Raw genomic sequence first — 16,439 nt, 5'->3', positions numbered from 1 at the left:
TCATCCATGTTGCCACATGGGGCAAGATTTTTCGTTTTAGCGGCTGGAAAGTCCCCATTATTACACCTGCTACCTTCCTCCGTCCGTCCGCCACTGACAGACGTGCCCGATGCTTCCATCTCTAGGCGCTACGGGCGAGGCTGCCGGAAAGCCGACGCTCTTCCCGTAGGGATGCCGCGGCCGGCGGGACGCCCAGAAGCAGGCGGGCCACGGCAGGTCTGCGGCTGCTCGAGGGCCCTCCGCGCTCCTGCGCCCGGGGCCGGCACCGCGAGCACTTCCACCGACGGTGCAAGCTTCCCTCCTCTCCACAGACTCGCCAACACTCTTGTCTCTGGTCTCTCTGGTCCCGGCACTCTGAGGGCCGGGAGGTGGCGTCGGACCGTGGTTTTGATTTGTGCGTGAGGAGTAATGTTGAGCATCTTTTCATGGACATGTTGGCCATTTACATGTCTTCCCGACAAAAATACCTGTGTAAGGGGCACCTGGGTGGCTCAGGGGGTTAAAGCCTCTGCCTTCAGCTTGGGTCATGATCCCAGGGTCTTGAGATCGAGCCCCACATCGGGATCTCTGCTCAGCAGGGAGCCTGCTTCCCTTCCTCTCTCTCTGCCTGCTTCTCTGCCTGCTTGTGATCTCTCTCTGTCAAATAAATAAATAAAATCTTAAAAAAAAATACCTGTAAGTCATTTGCCCATTTTTCATCAGATTGCGTGGGGAGGTTTGCTGTTGGGTATCAGTATGTGTCAGTCCCTTGTATAGTTCGATATTAAACCTTATCAGATGTGTGGTTTGCAAGTAGTTTCTCCCAACCCAGACATTGCTTTTTCATTTTATTTCTTTTGCTTGCAAACGCTTTTTAGTTGGATTGTGTCCTGCTTGTTGGTTTTGCTTTTGTGGCGTGTGCTTTGTCATATCTAAAATATCATTTCCAAGACCTACGACAAGTAGCTTGTACCCTGCATTTCTTCCAGGAGTTTTACCGTTTCGAGTCTTACACTGAATTCCTTCATCATGCACAGTCACTTTTGTGAGTAATATTTAAAAGGGCCCAATTTCATTCTTTTGCATGTGAATATCCACTTTTCCCACACTATTTGCTGAAGAGATAACCCTCTTCCCATCGTGTGCTCTTGGTGCCTCGAGTTGGCCGAACACATGTAGGCGTATTTCTGGGCTATTTCGCTCCATTCATCTGTGTGCGTCTGTTCTGATGCCACTGTTGTGTTGCTTACGGCAGCGTTGCGATGTAGTTTGAAACCAGGAAACGTAATGCATCCAGCCTTGTTGTTGCTCAAGATTGTGTTGGCTATTGAGAATTTTTTTTGTGGTTCCATATGCATTTTGACATTTTTTTTCCATTTCTGTGGGAAAATTCCATTGGAATTTTTACCTCATTGAATCTGTCGATTGCTTCTGGTTCATGGATATTTAGCAGCTTGTATGCTTCCAATCCGTGAACCCAAGATATCGTTCCATTGATGGGTGACTTACTCAATTTCTTTCATTCAAACTCATAGCTTTCAACATAGAAATCGTTCACCTACTTGGCTAGGCTCGTTCCTAAGTTATTTTACTGTTTTTGATATTAGAAGTGAAACTGGTTTCTTTATTTTTTCAAATGTCTCATTGTGTGAACAATGAGACATTTGAAACACAACTAGCCTTTGCATGTCAATCTTGTATCCTGCAATACTTTACCGAATTCATTAATTCTAACATTTTTTTGCTGGAGTCTTTTTTTTTTTCTATATAAAATCGTGTCATCTGCAGAGACAGTGTTACTTCTTCCTTTCCAATTTAGATATTTTTTCTTGCCTGATTGCTCTGAGTAGAAACTCCAGCACCACGCTGAATAGGGGTGGTGAGAGTGGGCACCCTTGTCTTATTCGTGATCTTAGAGGAAAAGCTGCCAGCCTTTCACCACTCGGTCTGGTGTCTGCTGTGGACTTGTCATGGACACCTTTTATGTTTACACATGTTTCTTCTAGACTCTCTGTCTTCTGAGAGCTTTTATAATGAAAGGTGCTGAATTTTGTCAAATGCTTTCTCTACATCTATTAAGATGATCGTATGGTTTTCGTCCTTCATTGGGTCAGTGTGGGTGTGGAATATCACACGGACGGGTTAACCAAACCTTGCCTGGTCATGGTGTTCAATCCTTATAATGTGCTGTTAAATTCAGTTTGCTAGTATTTTGTTGCAAATTTTTACATCTATATTCATCAGGAATATTGACCTATAGTTTTCTTTTCTTTTAGTGTCCTTATCAGACTTGGTATCAGATAATAGTCGCCTTAGAAATGAGTTCAGAAGTGTTCCCTCTTCTTCAGTTCTGTGGAAGAGTGTGATGGATGGTGTTAATTATTCTTTAAATTTTGGTAGAATTTGTTGAAACCATATTTTCCTGGGCTTTTCTTTATTGAAAGAATAAATTTTTATTGATTACTGATTCAATGTCCTTAGTAAATTATTGATCTGTTCAGATTTTCTATTTATTCATGTTTCAGTCTTGTTAGGCTATATGTTTGTAGGAATTTGTTTCTTCAAGGGTATCAATTTGTTGGCACAGAATCATTCACAGAGTTCATGGTCCTTTGTATTTCTGTGATATAAGTTGTAATGTCTTCTCTCCCATTTATAATTATATTTATTTGAATCCTACACCTTTTTTCTTGGTTAATCTAGCTAAAGTTTTGTCAGTTTTCTTTATTGTTAAAAAAAATCCAACTCTCAGTGTCATTGATCTTTCTATTGTTTTCTTGTTCTCTTTTTCATTTATTTCTGCCCTAATCATTTTATTTCCTTCCTTCTACTAACTTTGGGTTTTATTTGCTTTCTTCTAGTTCTTTGAGGTATAATGCTAGGTTTATTTGAGATTTTTTTTTAAGATTTTATTGATTTATTTGACAGACAGAGATCACAAGCAGGCAGAGAGGCAGGCAGAGAGAGAGGAGGAAGCAGGCTCCCCGCCGAGCAGAGAGCCCGATGCGGGGCTCGATCCCAGGACTCTGGGATCATGATCTGAGCCAAAGGCAGAGGCTTAACCCACTGAGCCACCCAGGCGCCCCGAGATCTTTATTTTTTTAATGTTGGCATTTATCTCTACAAATTTCCCTCTTAAAACTGCTTTTGCTGCAAGCCTTAAGTTTTGGTATACAGCATTTCCCTTTGTCTCAAGATATTTTTTTCTTTCTCTTTTGAGTCATTGTTGACCCACTGGTTGTTCAGTTCCATGTTGCTTAATTTCCATATATTTGTGAATTTTCCAGTTTTCTTCTTACCATTGATTCCTAGTTTCCATACTATTGAGGTTAGAAAAGACATTTGACATGATTTCGGTCTTCTTAAATTTTAGATTTGTTTTGTGAATCAACATATACTCTATCCTAGAGAATGTTTTGTATGTGCTTGGAAAGACTGTGTATTCTGCTGCTGTTGGCTGGAATGTTCTGAACGTGTCTGATAGGTCCATTTGGTCTATAGTGTTGTTCTAATCTGCTGTTTCTTTATTGATTTTCTGTCTGGATGATTTATCCACTGTTGAGAGTGGGTCATTAAGGTCCCCTACTATTATTGTATTGCTGATTATGTCTCCTTTTAGTTCTGCTAGTGTTTGCTTTGTATATTTAGCAATATATGTTGGGTGCAAAACTATTTACGATTGTATATCTTCTTGATGAATTGATCCCTTTATCATTATGTAATGACCTTCTTTGTCTCTTACAGGTCAGCAACATAGCAGAAAGTCTATTTTACTTAAAGTCTGCTTTATCTGATATAAGTATAGTGAGCTCTGCTCTTTCTGGCTACGACTTGCTTGAAATATCTTCTCCATCCCTTCACTCTCATCCTGTGTGTTCTTAAAGCTAAAGTAAGTCTCTTGCAGGCAGCAAACCATTGGAGAGAGTTTTACCCATTCAGCCGCTCTGTGTCTTTTGACTGGAGAATTTAATCCACTTACATCTAAAGTAATTACCGATGGCTAAGGACTGTCCTTGCCATTTTGTTCATTGTTTCCTGACTGTTTCTCTAGTTCTTTTGTTCCTTCCTCTCTCTCTCCCTGTCTTCCCTGGTGATTTGGTGACTTTTTGTGATGCGGAGTTTGATTCTCAAGCATGAAGTTTATATATAATATCTTACAGTTATAACATTTTATTTTAAGCTGGTAACAACTTACCTTCGATAGCACACACAGACCTTATACATTTACTTCTCCGCCCTCACATTTTCGGTTACTGATGTTACAGTTTACATCTTCTTTATATTGCGTATGCAATAACAAATCGTTGTCGTTATCACTATTTTTAATACATCTGTTTTTAACACTGAAACTATAGTTGAAAATTATTTGTGCACCACAAATCATTAGAGAATGTGACCATGAGCACGTATTTACCCTTCCCAGTGAGTTTTATGTATTCATAATGATTTACATTGTTTCATTTCTGCTCTTTTTCTCTCCTGTAGAAACTAGAGCACCAGGAGGACCGCACACCAGCCTGGGGCAGGGCGATGTGGTCAAAGTGAAACTGCTCCTCTCACCCTCCTAGTGCACATTTTTCTGTTGCCCTGGTTCAGGGGGATCGTTCAGCCTCGCCTTCAGGTTTCAGGATTTTCACAAAGGCTTCTTGTCTATGGATTGTTGCTAGTGATTTTCTTGTGTGGGGGTCTGATGTCGGGAATAGCGTTTCCTACCATGATGCTGCCCCTATCTTAGGATGGTAACTTGACCAGGCCTGCCAAGTCCCTTCTGCCTCGTAAGGTGTTTTATGCACATGTTCCAGAGATTGGGATGCGGACCTCTTCGGGGAACCATTACTCAGTTTACAACAGTCCTCATTTCTCCACTTCTCCCTTCCGAGTCTGCCCCTTGAACAGAATAGTCCCCAGAACCCACCACCGATGCCTTCTTTTTAAAAATTATCACAGCCTTAATTCTCTATAGTAAAATATTTCAACACACAGTAAATTTGTGGAATAGTGTACTACTTACCTTTAGCAAATCTTACATTATCTCATCAGCCTTAGATTTTCCAAAGAAATCAGACATCACGAACACAATGGAAACCCCAGGTGAGCCTCTCCAAGAACTCACTTCCCTCTGTGCCTTTCCCGGTGGTGCCTCTCCCATGGATTTGTGGTCAGAAATGAAGTTGCACTGGTTGTCTTTCCCTCTCGTCTACCCATGTGCATGCACACAACTCTCATTCGCCTTCATTCCTACAGCACAGTCCATGTATGACTGTCCCAGAAATTTCTTATCAATTCTCTTACTGATTGTTACTTGGGATTCTCTGGGTTTTCCCTGTTGGGAATGTCCATTAAAGAGTCCTGCTTGAGTCTCTGGATCCTCATGCATTCGAGCTTCTCTAGGGTAAGCTTGCAGGGGAGAGGGAAATTGGAGGATGTGTGCACCTTCAGCTCCTCTCTAAAGTGAGAGGACCAATTTAAGACCCCACCCTTTGTGACTGACAGACTTGTTCTTTTCTGCCAATCACATGGGTGTGAAGTGGTGTCATGTTGCTTTACTTTGCAATCTCTGTTTCTGGGAAGGTCCCCGTCCTATTTGCTGATTAGTGACCTTGATTCCATGTGTGGATGCTGTGGAAACTGACATGCTGGGAGGCTCTCGAGATCAGGACTTGGGCATCTTTGGGGACTGAATTGTTTCACATTGGAAGAACATCAGAGGGAAGAGCTGCTCACATGAGACCTGGAGGCACCATGGGGAAAGCCACAGAGCAAAGGGAGAGGTGCCATCTTCTCCAGGACCCAGGCCCGTCACTCCCTTGCACACAAGCAACACAGCTGGAGGTAAGCCTGCAGATCCAAGGTGTGTGGGCTGGGCGAGGTCCTCCCACCTCCCGTCAGCGGTGCTCACGGCTGGGCGGCCGTCACACACACCTGTTGCCCTGCAGCTGATCTTCCCTGTACCCACACTCCCAAGTGTGTCCCCCAAAACACATCCCACAAAGTATCACCCTAAAAACCACCAATAGCACTTGCCCTTATGAACGGTGGTGGTAAATTTCCCATCATTTGTGCATTTTAGTGATTTCTTCACACACGTGGGAGTTTGTAGCATCTGGATACGACACTGTCCTTGGCCTTCAGGATGGGGGGCGTGAGGCGGAAGCCCCTAGGAGTTGGCATCTTGCCTGTCCCCACGTGGCTGTTTACCACAGTCAGACGACTGTGCCAAGACCCCCGGGGGGGGGATGGAAGTCGGCTGCTGCAGAACAGACGTCATTTTTTGTCCCCTGTCACAAAACTGAAAGCTCAAAAAATCACCATGAATTATTCCCACAAGGAGTCGTGAGCATTTTTCACTGCAGCCATTTCGGGCTCAGTGAAGCAGTCAGGGGACTGAGCGCTCCCTGAGTTTATGATTAAAAGGGCAAGTTCTGTTGCCCAGTCACACGGGCATGGGTGGAGAGTCGACCGTATCCTTGGACCTAAATCAATCCAGTTAGGAAACAGGAGAGTGAAGTGCAGGGGGCCTGTGGGCCCTCATGGTGAGCAGCTTGTCCCCGGCCGGAGCCGAAGCTGGCACAGTCCCCTGCCCCTCCCACAGAAGGGCAGGTGAGGCCATTCAGGGACAGCTGCGCCCCCCACCCAAGCCTGGGCCGCTCCTGGGCTGGTGGCTCCCCTGCCGGGCCAGAGTAGCAGGACCTGCAGCTGCTCTGCTGTGGTTAGTCTGCGTGGTCAGCCACCACGCAGCATTTCCAAGGAAGTTTGGCCACGCAGCACTCGGCACTCTGTGACCATCTACAAGGTGCCCTCCATGAGCATCAGCTTGGAGCCCACGCGCAGCCTCAGCCCCCGTGCCTAGAACAAAGCCGGCAAGGCCGACAGACGCAAGGCCAGCAGCTGAGCACCCGAGGTCCCGGCTGACCGCCCACCTTGGAGGCCAGGGATAGTAAGCGCACAGTCGGGCGGCGTGGGAGGTGAGCTGGGAACCAGAGCCAGATGGGAGCAGGGAGCAGCTTGTGGGGAGGCTAGCGACAGCCTCGGGCCCCTTCCCCGGAAGGAGTGGCTGGACGGGGAGGTGCACGGCGTGTAGGCTGCAGGAGAGTCAGCGGAGATTCAGATGGGAGCAGCTAGAAGAAGGAGTCCAGGGAACCCTGCAGCAGGGGGGCGTGTAGAGGGTCTGGACGAGAGGCATTGCGCGTGCAGCCCGCCAGCTAGATGCCCAAGCCGAGGGGTGCTGGCTGCTCCCCCAGGCCCACTGCCCACCTGGATCCTGTGGGCAGGGCAGCTTGCTCTGAGCTCTGCGCCCCTGCCAGGCGAGAAGGTGCGTCTCTCGCGGGGTGAGCCTCCCGTGCGGAGATCATGAGAGCCAGCGGCTGGATATAGCAAATGTGGAGGCAGACCCAAAGGCCTCCAAATCACGGTCCAAAAAATATGCAAATGAGAGCTGCAAAGGCATCTTCAGGCTTTGATTTCCAAAGGCGCTTGGCAAGCGGCTCATAATTTTACGCAGCTGCTGTAATAACATGGTTAGTTGACTCGTACTGGAAGCTGGTGGGAAATATCTCAGAGCTGGCTCTCCCCTTCCACTTCCAAACACAATGACACGTGTGGCACGCAGCCGCCCTGTGACACAGCCCGTGATTAGAGGGTGACACCCCCCCATTATCCCAAGAGCCTCATTCCGTGTGATTAGACTGGGCCGGACCAAGCTTTACTGGAAGGGATGCCTGGAAGCTGGCCTGGTCTGCAGGCAGAGAATACAAATAGCCTAAGACAGTCTGTCACTATTCACGGGGATCAGAATCACAGTTAATAATCGTAGATAAGTGAACTGTCAAATTGGAAGTTATTACTGGAAAAAATCTGTCTGATACACAGCACGACGTGTTAAAGTGCCTTCCACACTCACACCACCAATTCTGGAAATATTACAATTACACTTTTCCTAAAAGCATAATGGTCGGGAAAAGCAAACAGGCCCTCCCCCAGCGACGGCGGCTCTTCCACCCGTGAAACCCGACCGCGTTCCCGAGCCTTCCTCCCCAAGCGGGTGAAGGGGCTGCTCCTGGGGCACACGGCTGCAGGGACTCTGCCCCTGCCCTCGGTGTTGGGAACCTGCAGCCTGTCACGCTCACCCTCAGGGGCGCGTCCGTCGCCGTGTGCGCACACACACACACACACACACTTCTGCAGTCACCTCTGAATCAGCAGCCAGAACAGACGAGCTGACCTTACCAACCAGCAGGACGGAATTCGACCCGGAGCTCTCTGTGTGTCCTCGCCCGGTGAGGCAGGGGTGCTGCTCAGCTGGGACCGTCTCCTGGGGGCGGGGGGCTGCCGCCGGGCTGGCTGGGGGTGCGGGGCTCAGGAGAGGCCGTCAAGCTTGCCCTCTGCACCCGGCTGCCTCGGCGTGTTCCCACATGGCCCGGTTTTCCTCTATCTCTGCTTTTCTTTGCAGTTTTCTCTGGAATGTGTTCTTCGACCTACAAATTATTTATGTGCGTTAGTTTCCTCCTGTTGTCTCTCTGTCACCGATGTTTAGTTCGGTGGTGACAAGGCCAGAGCCCCGCTTTACCGAGGCTTGTGACAGACCCCGTGGGAGGGGCAGAGACTCCACCCTGCCCCCGAGTGCCTGCGTCCTTGGTCCTTGCCACCAAAGTGTGGGTTTTGGCCACGTGCTCAAGAGAGGCAGGAGGGGGCGTGACCTGCAGCCCATCAGCTTCTGCACCTGCCGAGGACCCTAGTCCAAACCACATCGTGCAAAGCGCCTAGTGTGTGCAGGAAACGCGTCCGGGGCTCAGGGATCGAGATGTCATGCAGTACAGACTCGGTGACTGCCTGCCCCCATGTGGCCCTGCAGTGATGGCCTCTCACCCGACCCTTGTGGGAATGTGCACGATGGAGACAGTGCATTTCTGCCCGTCTGATGATCACCCCAGAAACAGAGGGCTCTCCTGGGGGCAGCTGGAGTGGCCACTTCTGAGAGCCGGGCAGGGTGCGGAGATCCCCAGGTCAGCGCAGCTCCCAACACAGCAGAGGGAGCCGGCGGCACCGTGAGTCCAGGAAGGAGCGGAGGGAGCTGTGCAAAGGGCCAGAGGCAGGGGCGCTGCCCTCAGCAGCGAGCACAGGCCGGTCAGCCGACGACCCGGTCAGGGAACCGGGAGAGCACGTCTGCTCACTGCCCTCTCCTCCAGCCCCCTCCCACCAGGGCTCCCAACTGCAGGGGCGCAGGAGCCCTGGGAGTCCACTGGGGAGCCCACGTGGCTGGCCTCCACGTCCAGAAGAGCGAGGCTGGGAGCGGCCCTGGGAGCAAACACAACCCCAGGCCGGACTCCTCCTTTGGGGCTCAGAAACTTCTCCTCAAGGTGTGGACACCTTGATGTGTCCACAAATAATTCTTCAGGGTCCAGCGGGTTGTAGCTTTGCTCAGTACCAATGTTGTATACGTTTTCTGTGTGTTCCATCCCGGGACCAGAGGCTGCAGACAGGTGGGCATGCCCCCCACCTTCTTGGGGACATCAGGGCGGAGGACCAGGCTTACACACAGTCGCCCTGAACAGCGGCCCTCACCATCTCGGGGCTGCAGGGAGGGGGGCTGGAGGGCGCTTGTGCCTGGCGGAGCCCCTGCTGGAACCCAGGGCCTCTGCGCGCTGGCAGCAGCTCAGGGCCGATGGCAGTGCAGGGAGGCGTGAGCAGAAACACGGGGCTGTCTGGCCTCCGCGCACGGGCGCCCCACACCCCACCTGGCTCCCAGGACCCTGGACCAGCGCCCCCCAAACAGCCAGGCTGGCGGCCAGTGCAGAGCCCGCTCCGTGGGAGATACACTCACACACGTCAGGCAGGCCCACTCCCACAGGCACACCACACACCGCACACTCACATATCCGCACACTCACATAGGCTCCCAGAACCCTGAACACATGTGTAGACACACACAGGTCCCACGCGCTCCCCTTTACGGGCCCAGTGTGAGCCCCACGCCACCGCAGAGCGTCTCTCCGTGACCGGGTCCTCGTATGGCCTCCAGACAAGGGCATTGCTAGGCCGTGGTCCCCCAGAACACAGGTGCAGGCCAGGTGCATGGGAGCTGCCGGTCGGCCAGGGGGACTGGCCTCGGTGACCGGGGACCCCACCGCTGGTCCGACCGCACAAATCACAGTCACCGTGGCCACCACGGGGCGTCAACCATCTGCAAAGAGACAAGTGCGCTGCTCTGGTTTAATTACCCTGCAGACGACGTCTACGAGCTCCACCAGCACTGCTGGTCCTAAAGTGAGATGCGCCGTTCCCTAATTGTTCACAGCTCGCAAGAAACAGCCAGAGAACATTTTCAACCATTAAGGAAATGATATTTTAAATGATGAACATACTGTATATGTTTGTACTTTAAGAAAACAGACTCTGGTAATGTTTGGGGAAATTAGTGAGAATTTACTGATTCCCAGAAGAAAAACGGTTGTCTCACAGTGCCGTCCTGGTGAGGCTGCAGCCGGGCGCCCCACTGCTCCGGTGGCCCGCTGAGGGCACACTGGCCAGACCCCACTGCCCACCACAGGCCCTGGGAGCACCCGCCGCCCTTCTGCGCCCCAGTTGCCCTAGTCCTGCTTGCTCAGTCCCAAGAACTCCTTCGTGGGGCTGACGGAAGCAGGGCTGGCGCCCCAATCGCTCCCTGTCAGGGCTCTTTCCCACCACCATTCCCCACGCTGGGTCACCTGTGCATGTGCGTGTGCGTGTGTGTGTGCGTGTATGTGGGTGTGTGCGGGCCCCGCTCTCGGGACCCTACTGACCCCAGAAAAGGTGGGCCTGAGAAGGAGCCGGGTCTGCTAGCCAGCCACAGAGGAGACCGCCGGCCTGCCCTGCATGGGGGAGCCCCGGGCAACCCCCGTCCTTAGAGCTGGTGCCCCCGTGCGCACGCCGGTCCAGCGCGGCCGAGGGAGGAGCAGTTGTGAACGTTTGCCGCTGTCACGCTCTCAGCCACGAATCCCGGCCCGTCCTGGGCATCAGGCCATATGAGAACAGTACGAGGGCCACGGAGCTGAGCTCCATCTCTGGCGTCGGGGTCCCCGGGGGGGGATGGTCACCCCCATCCCAGTGGGATGTGGGAACAGAGGCGCTGGGTGCCGGTGGTGCCTGTAAAGGGAAACAGCAAGCTCTGGGGACGTGGTGGACGGACAGGTGACAGGCAGCCCCGGGAGGAAGTCTCAGGAGATGGTGCGGACGGGTGAGGAGCTGCGGGCAGTGAAGCCCACCGTGCTCCGGCGGTGACCGGCGATGCGGCTGCAGCGCCCGCCGTGGACAGCGGGGGATCCCATCCGTCCATCCCACATGCGGCCATGGAGCTCCCGCCTGCGAGCCCCCTCCCTGAGTGTCCACTTGTCCTGTCAGGCGACGCTAAAGCTTGGGACAGTGACACAGTACTTGCAGATCCTGATGCTGTGAACATTCCTGTCCACACGGCATTCTCCTTTTCACGGGTCTGAGGTCAGAACTTGGGCACCCGCTGCTGGCTTCGGGGACAGGTGGACCCTCCCCTCCCGGCCCCAGGAGCTCAGAATCCTGCCAGCTGCTGGGCAGCTGCTCGGCCAGGAATTTTATTGTCTAGAGGGTTCTCTGGTCTCTCCTGGAGTTTCTAGTTGCCTTTCCCTGTCCTGTTGGGAGACGAGGGCTTTTCTCCCAGCAGGCACGGCTGTCACCGGCTCCCAGTCACCTGCCTGGGGCTGGACCCCGTCCTCAGGGGCACGTGGTCCCCCAGCCCCCTGTTGCTGATCGGCCTGCTGAGAATCGTTGGCAGAGCCCCCGGCCTCCGTCCGCGTCCTCCAACCCCACCACGGCTCACCCCGGTACCCCCGCAGCACGGGCCTCGCAGCCTCCCCAGGAAGGTGCTCAGGAGACGCTGTCTGAAGCCTCACGTGTGACGGGAAGCGCTTCTGCTCCGTCCGCATGTGCACGTGGCCCCACACAACATCGCAGCTGCCGAAGTCCAGGTTAACACTACGTTGTTGAAACTGAGCAAGACCCCTCCTGGCCCCTCGGGGTCAAGACTGAGGCCAGCTCCTGGGTGATCCGTTCCTGTCCCTCTCTCGGCCTCTCTGTCTCTCTCCATGTCTGTCTGTCTCCGTCTCTCTCTCTGTCTCCCTCTTCCCTCTGTCGGTCCTCACTCTACAGCCTCGGCCATCAGGGTGTGCGTTCCTTCCCTCCAGCTCTCTGGGGCTCTGAGCCGGCGTGAGCAGGTGTCCCCTCTGACACCCCGCGCACCCCTCGTCTGCCGGTTCTCTGCTCTCCTCCCGGCACATCCCGAAAACCCCAGTCTCCTCCCTCGCCCAGGCCTTCCTGCCCCCTGGCTGAGCGGCCGAGGGTCGCGTGGGGTCACACGGGTGAGGGGGCGGGAGGAAGAGGAGCTTCGCGTCTCCAGGGACGGGGTCGGGAGGCCATGACGAGCGGCGAGCACACGCGGCACGTACTTCAGTCTGGACTGTTTCTTCCGAGGAGAGAAAGAAAGGAAAGACCCAAGCCTCTGCGAGCCCCAGTCTCAGGCAGCCGGACGCACAGTGTGGCTGCTCCCGGCTGCTCCCAGCTGAGAACGATGGGGGCAGATTAGGCTTGCAGTTTGGGGCAGGGCTGGGGTGGGGAGGGGGATCACGGTGTCTTCCGGGGCACACTGACTTCGAGATGGGTGCTACCACCACGTGAAGCCCCGGGGCCCGAACACCCGAGACGGGACTGGAAGGGGAAGAGGAGGGACAGGGCACGGCGTGAGGCCGGGGTTAGGACCCCGTATGATGTGCACCGGACCCCGGGGAGGATGGCCTGTCCACCCCTCCCGACCCCGGCAGACCAGGTCCCCCACCCAAACAGCCTCCCCGTCAGGGGCTAGGAGCTTCCGGTCCCTGCCGTCCTGGGAATTAGTCAGACCAGCTCGTCACCATCTCCCGCAGGAAGCAGGGGCTCCCACCCCTTGTCACTGTGAAGTCTGTTTCCCGAGGGCACCGCACCAGGACCTGACCCCGTGGACTCATGAATCATTGCCCGTCTCCTCAGTCTGGTGCCAAGTGTCCCTGTGTCCCCATGACCCCGGGGCAGGACCCTCCCTCGCCATGGCAGGGATGGACAGAGACCCTTAAAAGCAGGTGGTCCCCAGAGCTGGAGGACTGGCCGGAGGGCAGGGAGAAGGCCTGGCCCCAGCTCCAGCCCCACCCCCCGAGGTTGACAGAGGGGAGGGGCCTGCGCTGGCTGGGGGAGCACCGTGACAGAGGAGGACACGCCCCCCCGTGTGGCCGAAAAGCAGGTGGGTGAGCATGTGTGTCCACTCAACCAGTCCGAGGTTCGGGGGGGGGGGACAGCGCGTGGTGACACGTGTCTGTGTCTGCGCGGGACGGAGCTCACCACCCTCTCTCCCTCCAGACTCCCGAGCACCGCACTGTGCACACGCACTTCTGAAGCCACCCATCGTGGAAGATGCGGTCCCGCCGCGTGTCTGGGCCTCGGCCAGGCCCAGCCCCTCCCAGGGGCTGCCGCCCACCGGCCTGGTCTCTGAGGGTGTGGGCGGTGGGCAGAGGGGAGGCACCGGGCCACCCTGGCTTCCCGCACTGGGTGGCGGAGCCCGGAGAGGCCCGTGGTCGGGATGAGCTTCCCCCAGAGCCCGGGGTGGGGAGGTGTCCGTGACAGCCTGGCTTTGTTCTGATGAATCCCCCAGACTCCCGGAGACCGGCCGCCCCTGGGCCTCCAGGCGAGCCCATGACTGTGCTCTGAGCAGAAACGCCTGAGCCCCACACCCCACACGCCCTTCCCTAGGTCTTCCTTCCGGGTCAGGGCACGGGGTCTCAGTCCGTCTCGTTCACGGCTCCTGCACGAACCCACCTCAGGGATCACTCCCCAAAACCGCCCACCCAGCCGCAGCCGCCCCGAGAACGACCCACGTTTCACAGACGTGTGTGAAATCACCAAATCGCCGTGTCCTCTCGCCACAGGGTAGCTGCCAACAGCCCGGCCTGGTCCCACCAACCTGCATTCCTGCCCCTTCCCACCGGCCCCCAGGGCTGGGCTCCTGACGCAGCCGCCTCGCGGAACCCGGCCACGCCTGGCCACGGGGCACCCCCCCGCCCCGGGCCACAGGAGGAGCTCTTCTCCACGGCCTTACCAGCCTGTCTCCTCTCACCCCAGAAAACATTGTTTTTCCCTCCCCCGCGTCCCCGCCGTGTGCGCCCCGACAACGGCTCTGCCGCCACGAGACATGGGTGCCCTTGCGAGACAGGCCACAGCGCTGCGGCTGGCTCATCTCCAGCCTGAAGCCTCAGAAGCGTGTGCTCTATTTTTAGGACCACTTCTCTCACGGAAATGAAGCTGTTAGAACTTTTTCCCACTTGGTCCCCAGCGGCCAGAAGGGACCTGAAATGATTGAGTCCTACAGCCCATGCCCCGAAGAGCAAACAGGCTCATTGTGTCTGAATATAAAACGTCCCCAGGTGCCTGGCCAGCCCACACGTGACACGGCAGTGACCCAGAGCTGTGTTCTCAGCTCCGTGGGGCCCCACCACCTGCCCCCCGCAGAGCCATCCAATAAAGCCCCCAGAGCCACAGAGGCCCGCCAAGGGCCCCAAGGCTCCCCAGCACTCATGGCGTGGAAGGTCCGTTCTGCGGCCCGTGGTGGGCAGCTGCCTTGTTTAAGGAGGGGGTGACGGTGGACAAGGCCTTCCAGCAGAGCCAGGACCCCTGGGTCCAACCCCTGGGCCAGAACAGGTGCCCGGCCCTGTGGCTCTTGGTGCAATGCCAAAAAGCAGCCCAAGTCACCGTCACCTGCTCGCCAGGCGCGCGTCAGCACAGGCAGAGTGGACTGGCTTGTTTCTTTTAAACCAGGCTTTTTTCCAAGCAAATATCTCCTTTTGGGCAGGACACACATGACTCCCACTTGGGCAGGACGCCGGTGAGACGCCCAGAAGGGTTCCCAGAGTGCGGGCCCGACCCCCTCCCGGGAGACGCCTTCATCAGAGCTGGGCTCCCGTGGGTTCTGGGCTCCGAAGAGAATGCACCTGTGTCCCCCTGAGGAAACCCCTGCACTGATTGTCCACAAAGAGGACGAGTGTCCCATGGCGGGGACATGGCTCTGCAGGGCTGCTGTGGTGCCCAACACTGACCGAGAGGCTGGGTATGGGCTCAGACTCTGGTCCTCCTGGACCCCACGGGGGGACCATCCCTGGGTCAAACCCCGGGCACCCCCGGGATTGCTGTCAGCCCCCCGAGCCCCCAGGAGGAAACTGGGCACGAGCTGGCCTGCTCGGCCCTCAGTCCTCACCCACTTCACTCCGCTGCTCCCCGCGGAAACCTTTTTATCAAGTGACGGATGGCCACACCGATTTCCAGTTACCGGTTCGTCTCTCCGAAATGCCCTTCCTTCTCATGGCTAAAATGAATAGCTCCGCTCCGGGGCAGTCCCATCCGTCTGTGTGGGGGCCGGCCCTGGAGCCCGTGCTGGGAGGGACTCGGGCAGTCTGCCTCCTGACCCACAGCGCTCCTCCCAGTCCCCGCGCCAGCTGCCCACCAGCCCCTCCCCACCCTCCTCCTCCTGGGCTTGTCCGTGCACCGGCTCCAGGCCGAGCTGTCTGCACTGGGGCTCACCCCGCGTGTTACAGGAGTGTCCAGGGAGACCCCCGGCCAGGCCCCCGGTCGCTGCTTTGTCTCTAGGCACAAGGCAAGAAGAAGCTGCTATTGTCCAGAGATAATCGTTTCCATTCGATCAAATAAATATGTTCTGCTTTACTATCTTCCCAGGTAAGAAGAGAACAAGGAAACTGTTTTGCTTCATCTGCCAGACGTCTCAGCAATGTCTGATGAAACTGCCATTTAAACTGGAGGAAATGTTTCAAACACATTTCCCCGTGACCCAGGAAGTGGTCAGTTACATAAACTCGTTCGGGGAATAAAGTGACGAAGTCATAACTGAGACAGATCAGACGGCGCGAATGCTGGCCTCTCCGACAGGCACCTCGGACCCACAGGAGCCTGGGCCTCTGGACACAGGCTGGGTCGGGCCGGGTGTCCCCAGCGGGGACCAGAGCAGCCGTGGAGCCATGAGGACCTCGCCAAGAGCCCCGTGCTCTGGGCCACCTTCCCACCCAGAGTCCGAATCAGGGCCCGGCCACCAGATGTGTATGTTATACTTTTTGAATTTCGCCTGGTGATTGTGACGTCCGGCAGCTTCAGAAAACCAGCTGCTGGAGGAGGCAGCGACCCCTCAGGAACCACACAGGATGTTCTGATTTGCAGAGCACGGAGCACCCGTTGCAAGAACCCAAAGGCCCCCGCAGGTGACACGGCATGGACGGAGTGGCCCCTCCCGACGGACTTGACTCACAGACCCCCACCCAAGGCCCTGTCCCCGAAGGGCACTTGACTGTGCGGGCCGTGCAGAGAGAACAGGAAGAACACAGACACAGGCTCTCCGTCCCCGGTTCAGACCTACAAGAGCTCCTCGG

This window comes from Mustela putorius, unplaced genomic scaffold (assembly GCF_011764305.1).
Source record: "Mustela putorius furo isolate JIRA1106 unplaced genomic scaffold, ASM1176430v1.1 tig00003909_pilon_pilon_pilon, whole genome shotgun sequence".
In the NCBI taxonomy this organism is placed as follows: domain Eukaryota; kingdom Metazoa; phylum Chordata; class Mammalia; order Carnivora; family Mustelidae; genus Mustela; species Mustela putorius.
This window is presented reverse-complemented; position numbering follows the sequence as displayed.